Source organism: Mya arenaria, chromosome 2 (assembly GCF_026914265.1).
Source record: "Mya arenaria isolate MELC-2E11 chromosome 2, ASM2691426v1".
In the NCBI taxonomy this organism is placed as follows: domain Eukaryota; kingdom Metazoa; phylum Mollusca; class Bivalvia; order Myida; family Myidae; genus Mya; species Mya arenaria.
In genome coordinates this window covers 66,011,661-66,028,730 of record NC_069123.1, presented here as the reverse complement: position 1 = coordinate 66,028,730, position 17,070 = coordinate 66,011,661, and the positions used below count along the sequence as shown (strand labels likewise).

At 34.6% G+C, this 17,070-nt stretch overlaps 1 long non-coding RNA gene across 1 annotated transcript; it reads right to left on the bottom strand.

Annotated features, from left to right (window-relative positions):
• Nucleotides 1-4: 4 nt before the first annotated feature.
• On the bottom strand, nucleotides 5-17,010 carry LOC128245186 (uncharacterized). The gene is made up of 8 exons (XR_008263102.1): nucleotides 16,904-17,010; nucleotides 16,439-16,479; nucleotides 14,765-14,869; nucleotides 14,417-14,582; nucleotides 14,160-14,176; nucleotides 13,708-13,827; nucleotides 13,261-13,389; nucleotides 5-594 (listed from the first exon to the last, which is right to left on the bottom strand). It is a non-coding gene; the product is annotated as an uncharacterized LOC128245186 (long non-coding RNA).
• Between the last annotated feature and the right edge of the window lie 60 nt (nucleotides 17,011-17,070).

Here is a 17,070-nt window from a genome sequence, read left to right as displayed (position 1 = left end):
AAATGGACAATTTATTTATTTCATGTATTGTAACCAACAGAAATGAAATGTAACGAAAAAGCGCGGTTGATACATGTGATGACCCGTGGTCAGAGTCAAGTAGGAAACACCCGTGACGTTGTCATAGTCTGCAGGCTTGGTGGTCGTTTGCTGCGTTCGAACGCTTGTTAGCCATAGCTTTGAAATCGTTCCAAGATATTCGCTTAAAACCTGTACACATATTCACAATGGCAGTCCAGCCTAACTATCTGGATTGTTGTCACTTGATAGGACGAGCTAAGTGGACAAGGGTTAACATCCGCGTACGATGCTCATGTGTGTTATTGTTTTTATATAATTTATTCATTAAAATGAAACACATATATAAACAATAGTTCGTGAACAATTTGCATGATATTCTCAGCTTTTCAAACAGGACATTCTGACGAGCATGTAAGTGCGATTGCAACTAGATCAGTACATTTCCATTTAATGTGATGTACATTTGTATCATCTCTGACAAAGTCTGAGTAAACGGTCTGAAATTGTGAAAATCATCATCCAGGCCGTAGCGGCTCTGTTGTCCAAACTGGCTGCCGATATCACCGGATAGTCCTGAAAAGTTAGTTTTTCGTAAAATTTAAAATTGAATTATTCAACTATTAGTAGTAGAAAACTAGGTGGAGCAATCTTAGTAAAACTAAGATTTAGCTCCTTTTGCTGGGGAGCAATCTTAGCTTTTTGCTATCGTATATGGTCTATGGGAAATAACTCGTACAATGGAGTACATAGGTGTATACAAGAGTGATGTACCTGTGAACTATGGGTTTTTGGTTTAGTGTGTCATATGAAGATGGGGGAGGGGCGTACTTTTGTCTAGAGCCGTTACGGGTGATATGATATGGTTTAGTCATTGTTTTTTTATAAATGAAACAGTTGTTTATGTTTTGGCTTCATTGATGCCGAGTTTGATCTATCGTCAGTACTACGCGGTGTCAGTATAAACACAATATTTGGTGTATGGGAAATAACTTTTACATACCAGTACATGTGTCTTGTTTTTAGAGCATTATTTTCACTTTACTTACTCATAAGAAGAGAAACATTATATAAGCTTTTAGTTTTTCAATTTTGTTTTTAATGAAATGCTTAGTTATACCTATTAATATGTGTGCATTGTTGTGTTTTGTATATGTGCTTACATATGTTTTAAAAGGTTTGTATTTACTTAATAAAAACAGCTCAAACTAAACTTGTTTTGGTTATACAAGTGCGTGTTAGACATGACATACTTATAAAAGTATATTCGACCTACTATTAAAATAATTTAAATATTATCTGATATTTCACACGTTTTTGGAAATGACTTGTATTATAAAAATAATTTATGAAATAGCGATACTGACATTTATAATAATTGTGGGTCATGTATCATTACTAATCTGAGTTCCACATCAGAAATATATGTAAATTATATTACTGTTTATGAAAAGCGTTATTATATCATTAAATAAAATTGTATAAATTAAACATTATATGGTATAATTTAAACATTACATTACCATGAGAATTAAACATCTTCGTTAGATATGAAAGTATTACATTTTAACATACCATCATTTTGAAAAGTCACTATGATAACCCTTTTTTAATTGAAAAATAAAATTGTGTTATGATTACTGGATGTCTCCCATTTATGATTTTTAACCTATATATTTTCATCAGTCTACATTTAACCTTTGTTAAGTGAGGATGGCTAACCAACATTTTAGCATTGTGTTTCCACAACTTTTAAAGTGCCAGGTGGAAAACAGCGTGCTTTGCCACAAGGTGTGTTTTTTGTTTTTTTTACGATTTATCAACTTATTTATTATATTAGAATTAAAATATCGTTTACGTTATTTTTTCATTTTTTTATTTATTTTTTTAGGAAAGACAATTACTCAGTAAGCTAGTTCTAGTATACTTAATATGACGATATTAAATTTGTGGGAATTTTGACATGTTTATCTTTTTTTTACCCGATCTGGTATTTGGTGGTTTGCCTCTTTAAGTTGTAAGCTTTTTATTGTAACTTTTTCAGAATGCTGCCTTAGAAAGATAGATTGGTTCTTTAAAAGAACAAAATGCTGTTTTACAACAGCAAGGAACAATAATTGAACAAGTAAGTTGAATTTGCTGTTATTGAACCGACTTTGTGATTATAATTTGCTTTACTGAATTATTTAACAATTTCAAGTTATTTTTATTTTACTTCATGTGTGACATTTGAAAACCCAATTTGTTATGTCAAGACAGAATTAAGCCACAATGCATTGAAATACACACATTGATCAATTTAAATTTACAAGTAGGAAATTGTTTCGCAAACCACAACCAGATTCTTAATGTTTATTGCTCTTGTTTTTCAGTTAGAAACCGTGAGATCTCAATTATTGGGGATTCAACAATATATGGAAACTCAAAGGAAAAAGGAGAGGTGGGGTTTTTAAATATTTTTATTAAGGATGATACCTTTAGGAAATATAACATCTTTTTAAATACAACAACTTAAATCAAACTTAAAAACAGTCAACAAACATTAACATGACAATAAACTTTTGTTTTAAAAAAATACCCTTTTATACCAAATAATACTGTTATTGATAGAACATTGACAAAAATGGATGTGATTGATTTTAGAATTAATGAAAAAATATTTACATCGGTAAAGGATGTAAAATGAACACGACAATGCTATGAGTATGAGGTAAAATGTTGACATGCAAAAAATATATGATGGGATATATGGGGTAGAATATATACGACATACAAAATATATGAGGTAGTATATGAGATTATATTAAAAACAGAATAGATATGAAACCGCATAAAATAAGGTTATCAAAAGTAAAAATACCTATGATAATTATTTTTACATCCACAAATATAAAATACATGAAATGTGATTCTATTGCAGTATCCAGAAGAACAAAACCCGAAATGTCTATCCGGTATGTAACATCATGTTATATTGAAAATAGAAGTTCAAAATTAGTTTTCAGTTAAAAAAAAAAAAAAAAAAAAAAAAATGGATCATACATGAATACAAGATTAAATCAAGAGCAAGTTAGAACTAACACTGTAACTATGCATATGTATAACAACAGAAATAACACTAATGAAAAAAACTATCAATAGGAACAAAATAATACAACAAATAATTTTAGTTTTTAAACCTAAATAAACGATCACGAAAGGTAACTGACTAGAGAAGCAGTCAATAGTTACATTGGCGTTTGATTTGAATTGACAATTTTCTGAGTGATATCCCTTTTCGAGCAGAGAAAATCTGTGACACCGCGTAAGACAACTAACTTGAATTGAGCTTATTATCGGTTTATTTTTGATAAATAAACATGTTGCGTGTATTAATGTAATATTGTACTTAAGTTTTACGAAATAACTTTTTACATTTAATAAATGTATCAGAAAATTTACTGTCTGTTTCTGTGATTTTCAATTAATCTTAATATGCAAATCACTTTGCAGTTTTAGCTCTTGTCCTTTTACTTATAGGTTCTGGTTCTTTTTCAGAGTCTTCTTCCACCCTATCAATGCGTATGTACCTCAAATACAACAGGAGACAGGAGGGATTGACGAGGATTTTGGAGGTAGGGAGGTGTGACGAGGAGGCTATAATGAGTTTCTAGTAGTGTTTTCCAAGCATTTGAGAAACGTGAGGGTTGCATTGTACGCATTCCTTTAACAAATATACTTGTGTCGAATTAAAGTCAGTGTACGGCGAAATACCGTTGACAGATCTGCATTTATAATGGAACCAAACGAGAACGAAATTCGTCTATATTCGTGCCTCAAATGTAGGTACTTTTTCTTTTCCTGGAGGAATCTGTTGCACCATTTACGAGTATGGCATACCTGCGCGTATTATTCCTACACATGTATATGCTGCGAGCAAACGTTTCAGAATCGGAAAACATTTTTGTTGCATTTGAAGAAAAGACTTGGTACAAACCCGCGCGGTTAATGATGCTACTATAAAATCAAGTGTCGTGAAGTTTTCAACCTCAGTGAGTGTTTGGATGACAAGTAGTCAAGTCGTACATTATTGGTAAAAAATGGATCTATTGGATACACGAAAATATAAGATGAGGAGTAAATTAAAAAGCAGTGCCTCTCGAAACAGACATGAGCCTCTCTCCAAAATGTATATACGGATGGTTCTCCCGGCTGAACAGACGACAGCTATCGCCAAAAGCATACTTGACCGTCAGTCCAAACCTAAAGGGACTTGGATTGACTTGGAATTACAAAGAATGAAAGAAGCCAGCAACAAACGAAAGGGCAAAGTGCTCAGTGCGGGTGTTATCGGTAATAATGGCAACAAGAAACCTAGAAAGGTGGCACCATCTAGACAGAAAACGCCGAGACAAACTTCAGAAAAGTCCGAAAACATCGTTACCATCGGGCAGGTATAAAGCTGAATGTTTCACTCACTCTCCTCCTCATTAGCGCTTAAGGATTTTGTTGCGATGCACCAGTGTGATCTTTGTTTGAAAAGTTTCGGAAGACGCGATAATATGTTGCGACATAAAAAGGTCTGTGCATTCAAACGAAGATTCGAATGAAGACGCTATGTCTGACGTTACTGATCAAGAGGATATTTTTGGATCTGTTGATGAAAACGAGTCTGATAACAGCGACGACGACATGTCTGTAACCTCGGAGAACTCTTCGGGTATTGATCCTTGGCAAGAGGTTGTCCATGAGGCTTTTCAAGAGTGTCAATCGCAGTACGAGGAGGAAGTGCGTGAACTTATGCAGGATGATACCGACCTTAGTGAAAGCGAAGCCAAGAAGGATGTCTTTGAGAATATGCGAGGTACTTACAGAAAGGCCCTGATGAATAGTTTTGGGGCAAAGTTGATGTGGTTTGACTCTATCAAGCGAGATACCATCTATAAAACCATAAAGAAAACAGTTAATCAACTTAAAGACACAGAGGACTACGACGAACAGGAAGCCGTAAAGTACGCCATCCTTAAGCGGAGATTTCTGTTCGATAAGGTCTTGGACAGTTACGACGTTCCTCAGTTGGATGCAGAGCAAGAGGAAGAAACAAAACAGTGAAAATCATTTAAAGATACTTTAATTCGTTCGGACTAGAGTGCTTTTGGAATTTATTTGTTTTCAATCCTTACACAATGCAGAATACAGACGCCATTTAATTCCATAACACAATTGTATCTGATAATTTTGCAACACGTACTTGTTTTTAAGTAAAATAAATGTCTGTAATGATGTAAAATAAAATGTCTTATAATACGAAACGGAGTTGTTGTTGTGTGTTTTAGTTGAAGTTTTATTTATGTTTTTAGCGTTTTCCATATAGAAACAAGACAAATGTTGATGCTGGGTATCAACGACGCCGCCAGATCAGTTAAAAATAATAATGATTGCATTAAAATATTATGTTGATATTGTATTCAGTTATATAGATTGTAAAAAGGTGTGCTTAAAATTAAACATCTCAACTGTCCAAATAATGAACTCATTTCATTGTACTGAGCATTAGGTTTAAAACTACAATTACTACCAAATTTAATCAAGTAAGTTTTGTATCTGGTTACAATTCATACATATTACATAAGTAATATTCTCGATGACATTTTATTACCCAGCTTGTATGTCAACAGGACTGGTTACGTTCTATTTTTATGCCTATGTTATATGCGTTTACTAACACATTCATTGTGTATGTCATCTGCAACAGTGCAAATCCTTCTTCGCCTTTGATATCTGCAACACTATATCTATAATATGCGTTTAAGTCTGCGCCCGTAAACAGACTGCTGTAAATGTGCCTTTTCGACAGGTGTTTCGAGTTCTTTTTTCAATCCTAGTTTGACTATTGTTATCAATTTTAAAATAAAGCGAACTGTGCTGATTATATCCTTGTACAACATTGCTTGCCATTTCTTGGTGAAAAATATAGAGAGCCAATAGCGAGAAATGTCTATAATACTTCCGACCATCGTGAATTAAAACTCTGCTAGCAATCAAGCGATCTCCGTCTGATTGTTTCAATCGAACACATCCATGCTATTTGATAAACTCAACGCTCACATATTTTTTGTTGTATTTTATACCTGTTCTTATAATACCGATACTGCATATTTTCTTAGTTCTTACTTGAAGATAAAAAATATCAATTTACCTTCTGTTTTGGTTTTCTGATTTTCCTAAAGCTATAGAATGGACACGTCTAATGAAAAGGGTAAACCAATCAGGTCTCGCTTTCAGATCACAATCACATAACCCTACATGGGGAGGGGGGCTACCTAAATGTAAAGAATGAAGAAGTCTAAAAAAGAGGTCAACCAATCAGGTCTCGCTTACAGTTAACATGATCCTACATGTTCCCATATGAAATTTTCGTCGGCCCGGAACTACGTTGACTAATTACATGTAAAATGAATCCAATGAATAATTAAGAAAATCGAATGTATGCAATTTAAGTTAAATATGTTGTGCTGCTCTAACGAGGTCATCCTAACAGACATATTGATATAAATATATAGTGCTTAAAGATAGATCTAGGGTTCTTCAATACGTGTTTCGTGGAATGCATACGTGTGACAATACGAAACATCAAGTCTGTTACACGCTTCACGTTTTATATAGTTCAATATAGCGTATTATAGTCAGGTGTGGCTATACAGAAAAGATGCGCTCTGTTGAACCCTTCTATATCTTTATAAGTCCGCCATCTTTATTTATTTCCTTCCAACGGGAAACGAGGCTCTCCCGAACACTTAAACAAGATCCTGACTCCTGACTCCTTCCTCCATCACTCAGAGGGCCTCCTGACCCCCTCCACAAACTTCCTTAGTCACTCCATGGGCCTCCTGATACCCTCCTCAAACCTCCGGAGTCACTCCGAGGACCGTCTTACCCTTCCTTGAGCCTCGTTTCCCGTTGGAAGGAAATAAATAAAGATGGCGGACTTATAAAGATATAGAAGGGTTCAACAGAGCGCATCTTTTCTGTATAGCCACACCTGACTATAATACGCTATATTGAACTATATAAAACGTGAAGCGTGTAACAGACTTGATGTTTCGTATTGTCACACGTATGCATTCCACGAAACACGTATTGAAGAACCCTAGATCTATCTTTAAGCACTATATATTTATATCAATATGTCTGTTAGGATGACCTCGTTAGAGCAGCACAACATATTTAACTTAAATTGCATACATTCGATTTTCTTAATTATTCATTGGATTCATTTTACATGTAATTAGTCAACGTAGTTCCGGGCCGACGAAAATTTCATATGGGAACATGTAGGATCATGTTAACTGTAAGCGAGACCTGATTGGTTGACCTCTTTTTTAGACTTCTTCATTCTTTACATTTAGGTAGCCCCCCTCCCCATGTAGGGTTATGTGATTGTGATCTGAAAGCGAGACCTGATTGGTTTACCCTTTTCATTAGACGTGTCCATTCTATAGCTTTAGGAAAATCAGAAAACCAAAACAGAAGGTAAATTGATATTTTTTATCTTCAAGTAAGAACTAAGAAAATATGCAGTATCGGTATTATAAGAACAGGTATAAAATACAACAAAAAATATGTGAGCGTTGAGTTTATCAAATAGCATGGATGTGTTCGATTGAAACAATCAGACGGAGATCGCTTGATTGCTAGCAGAGTTTTAATTCACGATGGTCGGAAGTATTATAGACATTTCTCGCTATTGGCTCTCTATATTTTTCACCAAGAAATGGCAAGCAATGTTGTACAAGGATATAATCAGCACAGTTCGCTTTATTTTAAAATTGATAACAATAGTCAAACTAGGATTGAAAAAAGAACTCGAAACACCTGTCGAAAAGGCACATTTACAGCAGTCTGTTTACGGGCGCAGACTTAAACGCATATTATAGATATAGTGTTGCAGATATCAAAGGCGAAGAAGGATTTGCACTGTTGCAGATGACATACACAATGAATGTGTTAGTAAACGCATATAACATAGGCATAAAAATAGAACGTAACCAGTCCTGTTGACATACAAGCTGGGTAATAAAATGTCATCGAGAATATTACTTATGTAATATGTATGAATTGTAACCAGATACAAAACTTACTTGATTAAATTTGGTAGTAATTGTAGTTTTAAACCTAATGCTCAGTACAATGAAATGAGTTCATTATTTGGACAGTTGAGATGTTTAATTTTAAGCACACCTTTTTACAATCTATATAACTGAATACAATATCAACATAATATTTTAATGCAATCATTATTATTTTTAACTGATCTGGCGGCGTCGTTGATACCCAGCATCAACATTTGTCTTGTTTCTATATGGAAAACGCTAAAAACATAAATAAAACTTCAACTAAAACACACAACAACAACTCCGTTTCGTATTATAAGACATTTTATTTTACATCATTACAGACATTTATTTTACTTAAAAACAAGTACGTGTTGCAAAATTATCAGATACAATTGTGTTATGGAATTAAATGGCGTCTGTATTCTGCATTGTGTAAGGATTGAAAACAAATAAATTCCAAAAGCACTCTAGTCCGAACGAATTAAAGTATCTTTAAATGATTTTCACTGTTTTGTTTCTTCCTCTTGCTCTGCATCCAACTGAGGAACGTCGTAACTGTCCAAGACCTTATCGAACAGAAATCTCCGCTTAAGGATGGCGTACTTTACGGCTTCCTGTTCGTCGTAGTCCTCTGTGTCTTTAAGTTGATTAACTGTTTTCTTTATGGTTTTATAGATGGTATCTCGCTTGATAGAGTCAAACCACATCAACTTTGCCCCAAAACTATTCATCAGGGCCTTTCTGTAAGTACCTCGCATATTCTCAAAGACATCCTTCTTGGCTTCGCTTTCACTAAGGTCGGTATCATCCTGCATAAGTTCACGCACTTCCTCCTCGTACTGCGATTGACACTCTTGAAAAGCCTCATGGACAACCTCTTGCCAAGGATCAATACCCGAAGAGTTCTCCGAGGTTACAGACATGTCGTCGTCGCTGTTATCAGACTCGTTTTCATCAACAGATCCAAAAATATCCTCTTGATCAGTAACGTCAGACATAGCGTCTTCATTCGAATCTTCGTTTGAATGCACAGACCTTTTTATGTCGCAACATATTATCGCGTCTTCCGAAACTTTTCAAACAAAGATCACACTGGTGCATCGCAACAAAATCCTTAAGCGCTAATGAGGAGGAGAGTGAGTGAAACATTCAGCTTTATACCTGCCCGATGGTAACGATGTTTTCGGACTTTTCTGAAGTTTGTCTCGGCGTTTTCTGTCTAGATGGTGCCACCTTTCTAGGTTTCTTGTTGCCATTATTACCGATAACACCCGCACTGAGCACTTTGCCCTTTCGTTTGTTGCTGGCTTCTTTCATTCTTTGTAATTCCAAGTCAATCCAAGTCCCTTTAGGTTTGGACTGACGGTCAAGTATGCTTTTGGCGATAGCTGTCGTCTGTTCAGCCGGGAGAACCATCCGTATATACATTTTGGAGAGAGGCTCATGTCTGTTTCGAGAGGCACTGCTTTTTAATTTACTCCTCATCTTATATTTTCGTGTATCCAATAGATCCATTTTTTACCAATAATGTACGACTTGACTACTTGTCATCCAAACACTCACTGAGGTTGAAAACTTCACGACACTTGATTTTATAGTAGCATCATTAACCGCGCGGGTTTGTACCAAGTCTTTTCTTCAAATGCAACAAAAATGTTTTCCGATTCTGAAACGTTTGCTCGCAGCATATACATGTGTAGGAATAATACGCGCAGGTATGCCATACTCGTAAATGGTGCAACAGATTCCTCCAGGAAAAGAAAAAGTACCTACATTTGAGGCACGAATATAGACGAATTTCGTTCTCGTTTGGTTCCATTATAAATGCAGATCTGTCAACGGTATTTCGCCGTACACTGACTTTAATTCGACACAAGTATATTTGTTAAAGGAATGCGTACAATGCAACCCTCACGTTTCTCAAATGCTTGGAAAACACTACTAGAAACTCATTATAGCCTCCTCGTCACACCTCCCTACCTCCAAAATCCTCGTCAATCCCTCCTGTCTCCTGTTGTATTTGAGGTACATACGCATTGATAGGGTGGAAGAAGACTCTGAAAAAGAACCAGAACCTATAAGTAAAAGGACAAGAGCTAAAACTGCAAAGTGATTTGCATATTAAGATTAATTGAAAATCACAGAAACAGACAGTAAATTTTCTGATACATTTATTAAATGTAAAAAGTTATTTCGTAAAACTTAAGTACAATATTACATTAATACACGCAACATGTTTATTTATCAAAAATAAACCGATAATAAGCTCAATTCAAGTTAGTTGTCTTACGCGGTGTCACAGATTTTCTCTGCTCGAAAAGGGATATCACTCAGAAAATTGTCAATTCAAATCAAACGCCAATGTAACTATTGACTGCTTCTCTAGTCAGTTACCTTTCGTGATCGTTTATTTAGGTTTAAAAACTAAAATTATTTGTTGTATTATTTTGTTCCTATTGATAGTTTTTTTCATTAGTGTTATTTCTGTTGTTATACATATGCATAGTTACAGTGTTAGTTCTAACTTGCTCTTGATTTAATCTTGTATTCATGTATGATCCATTTTTTTTTTTTTTTTTTTTTTAACTGAAAACTAATTTTGAACTTCTATTTTCAATATAACATGATGTTACATACCGGATAGACATTTCGGGTTTTGTTCTTCTGGATACTGCAATAGAATCACATTTCATGTATTTTATATTTGTGGATGTAAAAATAATTATCATAGGTATTTTTACTTTTGATAACCTTATTTTATGCGGTTTCATATCTATTCTGTTTTTAATATAATCTCATATACTACCTCATATATTTTGTATGTCGTATATATTCTACCCCATATATCCCATCATATATTTTTTGCATGTCAACATTTTACCTCATACTCATAGCATTGTCGTGTTCATTTTACATCCTTTACCGATGTAAATATTTTTTCATTAATTCTAAAATCAATCACATCCATTTTTGTCAATGTTCTATCAATAACAGTATTATTTGGTATAAAAGGGTATTTTTTTAAAACAAAAGTTTATTGTCATGTTAATGTTTGTTGACTGTTTTTAAGTTTGATTTAAGTTGTTGTATTTAAAAAGATGTTATATTTCCTAAAGGTATCATCCTTAATAAAAATATTTAAAAACCCCACCTCTCCTTTTTCCTTTGAGTTTCCATATATTTTTGAATCCCCAATAATTGAGATCTCACGGTTTCTAACTGAAAAACAAGAGCAATAAACATTAAGAATCTGGTTGTGGTTTGCGAAACAATTTCCTACTTGTAAATTTAAATTGATCAATGTGTGTATTTCAATGCATTGTGGCTTAATTCTGTCTTGACATAACAAATTGGGTTTTCAAATGTCACACATGAAGTAAAATAAAAATAACTTGAAATTGTTAAATAATTCAGTAAAGCAAATTATAATCACAAAGTCGGTTCAATAACAGCAAATTCAACTTACTTGTTCAATTATTGTTCCTTGCTGTTGTAAAACAGCATTTTGTTCTTTTAAAGAACCAATCTATCTTTCTAAGGCAGCATTCTGAAAAAGTTACAATAAAAAGCTTACAACTTAAAGAGGCAAACCACCAAATACCAGATCGGGTAAAAAAAAGATAAACATGTCAAAATTCCCACAAATTTAATATCGTCATATTAAGTATACTAGAACTAGCTTACTGAGTAATTGTCTTTCCTAAAAAAATAAATAAAAAAATGAAAAAATAACGTAAACGATATTTTAATTCTAATATAATAAATAAGTTGATAAATCGTAAAAAAAACAAAAAACACACCTTGTGGCAAAGCACGCTGTTTTCCACCTGGCACTTTAAAAGTTGTGGAAACACAATGCTAAAATGTTGGTTAGCCATCCTCACTTAACAAAGGTTAAATGTAGACTGATGAAAATATATAGGTTAAAAATCATAAATGGGAGACATCCAGTAATCATAACACAATTTTATTTTTCAATTAAAAAAGGGTTATCATAGTGACTTTTCAAAATGATGGTATGTTAAAATGTAATACTTTCATATCTAACGAAGATGTTTAATTCTCATGGTAATGTAATGTTTAAATTATACCATATAATGTTTAATTTATACAATTTTATTTAATGATATAATAACGCTTTTCATAAACAGTAATATAATTTACATATATTTCTGATGTGGAACTCAGATTAGTAATGATACATGACCCACAATTATTATAAATGTCAGTATCGCTATTTCATAAATTATTTTTATAATACAAGTCATTTCCAAAAACGTGTGAAATATCAGATAATATTTAAATTATTTTAATAGTAGGTCGAATATACTTTTATAAGTATGTCATGTCTAACACGCACTTGTATAACCAAAACAAGTTTAGTTTGAGCTGTTTTTATTAAGTAAATACAAACCTTTTAAAACATATGTAAGCACATATACAAAACACAATAATGCACACATATTAATAGGTATAACTAAGCATTTCATTAAAAACAAAATTGAAAAACTAAAAGCTTATATAATGTTTCTCTTCTTATGAGTAAGTAAAGTGAAAATAATGCTCTAAAAACAAGACACATGTACTGGTATGTAAAAGTTATTTCCCATACACCAAATATTGTGTTTATACTGACACCGCGTAGTACTGACGATAGATCAAACTCGGCATCAATGAAGCCAAAACATAAACAACTGTTTCATTTATAAAAAAACAATGACTAAACCATATCATATCACCCGTAACGGCTCTAGACAAAAGTACGCCCCTCCCCCATCTTCATATGACACACTAAACCAAAAACCCATAGTTCACAGGTACATCACTCTTGTATACACCTATGTACTCCATTGTACGAGTTATTTCCCATAGACCATATACGATAGCAAAAAGCTAAGATTGCTCCCCAGCAAAAGGAGCTAAATCTTAGTTTTACTAAGATTGCTCCACCTAGTTTTCTACTACTACTATTCTTCTTGAGAAAACTTGTTACGCCGCAGTAATTTCTACTTAAATTTGAGCATTTGAATGTATCTGTGTCCTTGTGCCTCATGTTTACAATGTGTATTGATGTTTTTCGACATTTGGATATACGACACATTTAAAACACGAAAACATTAAATGTAACTGTGTTTAAATTACATACCGTTCCGTTGTTGCACTTGTGGAAGTTGCAGCACAGGTTGCGTGTCGTGCTGTCTTGTTTCGAGGTGCACGTGTCACTAGCACAACCTGCGTGTATCGACGTCATGTTCCCGTGGTTCAAGGCAGAAAACTGAAAGTCATGTTAGTTTAAACGTTATTTATATTACAGCGATTGTGAAGAGAGTCATATTACCTTATGCTAAGTCACTCTTATTGGCATGATGTTGCGCGGGTGTGGTATTGTGTTGTGGCGGAAACCCGAGAAAACCCGAAAAAAACCCACTTGTCTGGCTTGGTGACCACAAACAAAACTCACATACGCCCAACCCGGAAATCCTACGCGTGTCTCATTGGTGAAAGGAAATTACGCTTACCACTGCGCTAACCGAACAACCTGTTATTAACTTGATTTAATATTTCTTAAATCCACGTTTTTTTAGTTACATACGAAGCATCCCCTTGCGTTATCCATGTTACACGTCGCCGCGTGGCCTGCTCGGAAGACGTCATCAAAACACGTACTGTTCGACGATCTCGAGCCATAACAGTTGACCACGTTACACTGGTTCTAGAAAAAAGAAGGCATTGATGATTATCTGACGAGTTGGAACATATTATAAGCCACCTTTTGAAAACGTTTTGTAAATGTCAACCAAATGGTATGTCATTTGTCTGCGGGGGGTAGACCATGTCTTGTCCAAATACTTACTAGAGAACGGTTTGACAGAAGATATGTCTTTCAAGGTCAAGAGTCTTGTAAAAACTTTATCTCACAGTTTGCCTTGGAACCTGGGACCATAAGACCAAATGTTTCTGACAAAGCAAGGTGTATCACCAGGGGTATTTGACAAACAGCTTGTTTTATACTGGTCGTTAAGGAAAAGTTATGGAAATACTTACGACTCCAACTGATGCCACTGAAATAAAAACAAAACAAAAACTGTTGTGACATCTGAGGTCAGTATATCCATTTTCATATCTTCAAAGTACGTCTTTTCATGCGTAGCTAACGTACACAGACAAATGGTTTAATTGTAAGTGAATTGCATCTCAGTTACTACATTATCAAATATAATAAATGCAATGCACCAGTCTATTCTTTTGCCTCTTAATTGAAATATATTTAAAGTAAAACGTCACTATCAGGTGACGTCAACCTGTTATGTTCGAGTTGCAAAACTCAGAGAAGCATCACTGGCGGATATGGACGGCTGATGACGTCACCTCCGCTATGGACATGCACGGCTCAAAGGCGCACTTGGCGACCACCTTCACCTCGCTTGAGGAAGCTGCCGATTCCTGTTTAGGCTGTGTAATGTCGAACTAAAAGATAGAAGAGACGGTATCAGTTGTACATATCTCGTGTACTGTTAGTAATGGGTACCAGGTTTTATATTTTGGATACTCGTTTTCTTAAGGTGAGGTCCCGAGTATGAACGATTTGCTTCTTGCTCAACTTAAATTCTCTAGCCCCGACCCCCGTGAATAACAAATTATATACATACAAAACAGCCGTACGCTTCCGTGGCAGCACACTTGTCCACAATTCCATTAGTTATGGCGTCCGTGAGACACGTGGAACCTAGACACGTTTTCTTGTGGTAGCACGTCTATGGAAAAGTACACAGCACACATTTTTTAAAAAGTGAATATGTTCAGGAAAAGAGAAATTAACTGTGACTGTTCGAAATTGCACTTTTCATCTTAAACCAATCTTATTCCGGCCCGTTTGTCTAACGTTATGTATGTTCAAAGTTTAAAACAAATTCACTTTGAAATGTTTGAACGTTTTTTACCCCGTTAGATCGCTTAATGGACATATCTAGAAACCTCTCTTCGTTTAGAACTGCAATAACACGACAGTGCAAGGGGTAGTTTCAATAAAACTTGGATTCTTATGTTGCATTTATTACGGAACATCGTTAGGGCCATCGCCTGTGAATGTGTTGATCTGAACCCGATACTTGATAGTACGATAATGAAAACGCGAAATCACGAAACTACGATAACGCGACAATACGATGATAAAAAGGCGACAGAACGATGATGAAAGGCGACAGAACGATGATGAAAGGCGACAGAACGATGATGAAAGGCGACAGAACGATGATGAAAACGCGATGATACGATAATGATAAAGCGATATACTAGCGTGTTTTCACCATCGAAATGTCGCGTTTTCACCATCGTAGTATCGTACTGTCGCGTTATTATCATCGTACTGTCGTTTTTTCAATGATCGTACAGGTGTATTTCAGATCTGCCATTATCGTGAATGTACGATCATAAATGATAATTTAGATGTTTCAGAAACGTGTCGTGAAGTCTCCAGTCCTTTGAAAAAACTAACGATAGCCAATTTTAAAGCGAATGACACATTAAAAATTACGTCACGTCATCTTAACCTGATACACAATAAATAAACAAGCACTCCCTTGCCATCTCAGAAAAAAAGATTCCTCCCATGCAGCATTGGAAAAAAGATAGTTACGAAACGAGCACGGTTTCTTTCACCGATAATACATGCTGAATTATTTACCCACAAAAGTGAAATCATCCAATGCAAACGAAGGAATATTTTTTCTGAGATGGCAAGGGAGTGCTTGTTAATTTAGGTGATTGACTGTAAAATATCTTTTCTTGCAAATTTTGAGCTACGGAGTGATTTTTTTTCTCGACATGAATATACCCGCCTCTTTTTCCCTTTAAAGACACCCATCTGAACATATATAAAAACAATCGTTAGATTTTTGCCTTATAATACCTGGAAATACAGAATTGGAATTACGATGATCATTTGCTTTTAAGTATGATGATGATGATGATGATGATGATGCGACGTCATCATGATACGTTATCGTACCGTCGCATTGTCATCATTGAACTGGTTTTCGTTATCGTTGTTTCGTGATTTCGCGTTTTTTTTATCGTTCTATCGAGTATCTGACACAACAATAAATCCCCGATTTCAGATCAACAAATTTGCCCATGTGACCAATATTACTCCGAGGGTAAATCTCGCCATATAAACGCAAAACTAATGTACACACTATTCTTAGTTACAAATAACATTTAAATAAAAAAAAAATTGTTTTGACCATACATGTACACTAACATATTGAAATTCATGAAAAGTACGTGACATGCTTTACCGTGAGGATTATGTTAAAGTAACTTACATATGGCGCCGCCAGACATTGCTGCAGTATCGTCGCCAAACCTTAAAGCATACATAACCAGTCTAATGTTAGAATATTAATTTAAGACGGCCTCCAGACGGATTTCCATTCACTGACTTTCACAGTTGATTACCTCTGGGTGTATTGTATTTGGTAAATTATAGCTTGATTTTAAAATATGTTTATTAAGAAAAAACATTTTTTGAGGCCATATCCGTATGCCACAATTATGATCGTGGAACGCGTGCCTCTAACATACAAAAAACACAATTTCAGTTACATTTCCCTTGAAACAAAATTGTTATTTCACAGAATACGACAGGACATTTTGAGAATAAAAGTTTTATATCAAAGCAACATGCACTTATAATCGCTTAAGTACCACATTCAGAACAGATTATAACGCGTATTCAAGTAAATCATATTAGATTATTGACGTAGTCTATATAAAACACAGTTACATACCGAATTTTAATATGTGAAAACGATGCATCTTAATAAACCAGCACCAATTACAACAACTGTATAACTGTATCAGTTAATTGTGATCGACGGAAGAAAAAACACGGAAGATACTTGTTGATAGACGGAAATAAGCCCACTTCACCGCCGATCATGACTGCATACTTACT